At 33.0% G+C, this 4253-nt stretch overlaps 1 long non-coding RNA gene across 1 annotated transcript; it reads left to right on the top strand.

Annotated features, from left to right (window-relative positions):
- Positions 1 to 475: 475 nt before the first annotated feature.
- On the top strand, positions 476 to 3121 carry LOC125673807 (uncharacterized). Its single transcript, XR_007369771.2, has 2 exons — positions 476 to 591; positions 2311 to 3121. It is a non-coding gene; the product is annotated as an uncharacterized LOC125673807 (long non-coding RNA).
- Positions 3122 to 4253: the final 1132 nt, after the last annotated feature.

Here is a 4253-nt window from a genome sequence, read left to right on the forward strand (position 1 = left end):
AATTAAATTACATGATTAATGCCAGTACTGACAGGATGCATTTAGCACATCATAGATTTAGAAATTAAGTTTAAATCAAATGACTAAGAAAAAAGAAGAAAACCATTGTCTAGCTATAATTATATCTTGAATTACAGAGGGCGAGTCCGAGTGTCAAAATATATCAGTTATAGATTGATATAAAACTATAAACATAGTCCCATGGTGTAAATGTTATTGGATATTTATAGCCATATAATTCCAGAAGGAGGTCACAATTAGATAGTCGTGCTTCGCGATTAACCTTTCCCCCAGAAAGCATAAACTGACCAAGTTTGATGGTCCTAAGCCTAAATACACAAACAAGCTAACAGATGGACAGACGAAACTCCGGACGGACGGACGGACAATCAAGCATATAACATAAATCAATGTTCAGCCCAATGACATCAAATATTACCTGGAGTATAAAAATAGAACTGGTATTTTGTATTCTAAAAATAAACGTGACATACACCACGTGTAACACTTTCCACATCTACTACGCTCAGACGAGCGCCATTCACTGAAGAGGAAACCGTTGTTTGGAATAATTAGATATCGAGTAATAAGGTAGTTTTATCTTTTTTATTTCAAAATTTAGAATTATATAAGATTCATAAATTCGAATCATAGTTATTTAAATAAGTAGTTTGAGTATTATAAGAATTGAAATTTCAAATGATCATAAAATGAAGACCTAGACGGAATCCCCATTCTTCCCTCCTAGTTCAGTGCCTTTATATTTTCAAACATCAATATTCACAAAAATTTCATGAAAATTATTTGGTATCTAGTTTTTAAACACAAATGGTGCAAATATTATGTCATAGGGCCTAAGTAATTCAGCGTTTAGAATGACTATTGACGATACTCATAATCTATCTATACAAGATATTACAATTATTGTACGTTATTCTTCGCTCTATTTATTAAAAAATATTTAAGATGTAATGTTTCTCTTTCTTTTGTGAAAGACTTTAAAGGGGTCATTAGCCGCTATGTTTACCGATTGTCACAATGAAATGAGTAAAACAGCCGTAAAAACCTCAACACTAACATACTGATATCCAGACATCTTGTGATCTTTGTTGTAATTTTTATATTACATTTGATTTTATTTATACAGAAGAACTGGTCCAAACATTATTGCATGAAAGTGAATAATCTTTACAGAATTATCATAAAATTCGATTGAATATGAGTTTTTTTTTACTCCCATTATTTTTCTTAACTTTTTTTTAACACATCCCAATATTTTAATCACGGTTCAGTGTTGAAATGGTTTTATGTCGTATAGTTGACAGCAATGTGCGTGATAAAGCATTCATAAACTTTCGCTTTGAGTACAGAGAATTTGATATTCAGAAAAACCACTTTTCTATAATTATAACAATTTGGAAAACGGCCTAAACGCGCGTTATTGCCTAAGGATACACATAATTGTGTACGATCTTTCCCCGTGTTTTCAGTGCCTGAAGCAACACATTTTTTAGAATTGAAAACGTTTTTTTTAATATACACATTTGCTTTTTAATAGCTCAGTATTATAGCTGCGAATTGCCATAAAATAATAAAATTTTGTGTTTTAATCTAAATTTTTTTTTTTATAATTTGAAAACACCTATTGTTAAAAGATAATCTTGGAGTAATCATGAAATATATTGTATTTATTAGAATGCACCCAGACTTGTATTCTCTGAAATAATTATATAAAATTAAAATTTTAACAACTTTACTTAACCACCCCCTTTCATTATGCAATTCTTTGAAAATGTTGTGTGATTGTTTATTCTTTCACGCCCCTCTCGAGAATATTTCACTCATATGGGGCCGTTGCTGGTGAAGGGCTGCAAAATGTAGGCCTATGTTCGGCTCTTATGGCCTTTAGAGAAGAAGGGGTGTTTATCGTGTCACACCTACTATTGCACGGAACCTCGGTTTAAACGGTTTCATTTGAAGGGTCACTCCATTTAGGCGCCTCTTACGAAAAGCGAAGGGGACTGAGGACCAATCGTAACCCGGATCCCCACGAAAGACTTTGAAAATATAAAAATTAAAATAAGATAAAAACTTATTGGGTTATTACTACAGTCAGGACATGTATAGGTACTCAGAAAGAATACTATTAGAAACTCTCAAGATTAGAAATTGAATAGATCATTGTACATTTCTTGTTGATGATGTGAAAATTAGAATAATTTGATATTTGAAGTAGATGACGACATCAAACTAAAAGGCATGTGCTATTTTAAAAAAAATCAACACTTTAATTTATATTTTCAATTACAGATTTCTTTCAACATGGCTAGCTGTTCGAGAATCTGCATGTTTCTTTTTACTATAGTCTTGGAAGTAGCTGACCTCATTCTGGACTGGGACTTTTACGTTGAGATAAAAAATACAGACCTTATCGCGCAAGAAATTGTATATTGTATTCTTGGTTTTGCATTCCTGGGATCGCTACTTTTTCTGTGCACAGTGATTACGAAGATTGCCATCATTTGTCATAACGATTATGATGAAGAAAATGACACATGTACTGCAGTTCTCTCCTTGCTATCCACTGTTTTTGAAGATTTTCCACAAATCATCCTCGCACTGTTCGTTGCGTTTAACACGAAGGACTTACTGTCTCCTGTTCAAATTGCAAAGGCTGTATATGGAATCATTGAACCGATAATCCAGATCACATTAAATGCGAGAGAGTACTCGAAATTGAAGAAAAAGATGTGGGATGATAACACTTGTCTCAAAGGGTGCAAAATAACTGAAATCCTCGCTAGTGTCGTCATCATTATCTGTTCCGTTATATTGCTCGTAGATCTTGTCCTGCATCTCTGAAGATACCTTCTGTAAGAGATTAATTGTCAGATAATAATATAATGTCTAGGAAAAGGGCCTACAAAATATTCGATGTATTTACATATTATTAAATGAAACATACATAAGAACAGTATAAAAAGAATGGATTAATTGTCATCATCTTGAGAAAGTGTATAAAATGATTGTTATTTTGTGGAAATAGGTAAAATGTATTATATATATTTATTTGTAATGAAGCATATTGTCTGTGATAATGCAAATAAATAATCACCTGGTATTCCTGTGTTGATGATTCAATCAGAAAATTATCGCTAAGCATCATTAGAGATATAACGGATACCTCTGCATTACTGTTGGTTAGCAATTAAATCCATTTAAAGTCTACCATTCAAATATCTGGGGTATGTGGACTTCAATATGTTTTAATCATCTGTGTGTTAGTATGATACAATGAACATCGTCTAATAGTGTGAAAAATCCGACAAGTCCATTACGGATAAAACCGAAAGCTTAATCACGGATATCAGTAATATACATTATGTTTCATTTGACCCGCTTTTACCTCACGTCTACAATCAACGAGGTCTATATCATATTTGCACTAAATATTTCTTTGTTCCTTTAAAGATTTTGAAAGCAAATCTATATATTGTCAGTTCATTCGACTTCAATTTGCAATAGAGTAGATGCCGTCAACATAAGGACAATCCGTGGTCATAAAACTTTTATTCTTCTATTTCTTTAAAGTCGTCTGCATTTAAGTATCATATGTGATATAATTACAGTCTATTACAAAAGTGGAATGTTGAATGAAGGTTTGGGAACTAACGGTTTTGATTGGGGAACAAGCGCTGAGCGGTTTGAATCAACAGCGGAACGCTTGAAGATGAAGAACGAGCGATTTACATCTGGAATTGAACGCTTTATTCTATGCATTACTTATTCTATTTTGCTTTCTTGGTGCCCAACCAAGCGTCATGTTGATATATGGTGTACAATGGCTTAATAATACTAGATGAATTCCGAATGACCATGCGGGGACGAACAAACGGTTGTAGATGAGCAGTAGTAACTGCTGTGGAGGAGAAACTTCGGAGGTATTTTATTGCACCCCAACAGATACAAGAAATGGTGTAAATTAAATGCAGATTCTAAAACGAAAATATTTAGTAAATTTGAAATCGTAAAACTTTTCCAAAATCAACAGCATCAAGTCTTTCGACTTTTCAACCATTCAAATGACCATTCCTCACTATTAATCATATGCTTGAAATGAGAGACGCAACACATTCCTCCACATCGGTTTCATATTTGGATATTTTACTGACGTCAGACGTGAAAGGCAAACTATTCAGCAAAATTAACTCCATATTTATGAATCAAAGGTTCGTTAGTACCTGCATGTGATT

Source organism: Ostrea edulis, chromosome 3, assembly GCF_947568905.1.
Source record: "Ostrea edulis chromosome 3, xbOstEdul1.1, whole genome shotgun sequence".
Taxonomy (NCBI): Eukaryota; Metazoa; Mollusca; class Bivalvia; order Ostreida; family Ostreidae; genus Ostrea; species Ostrea edulis.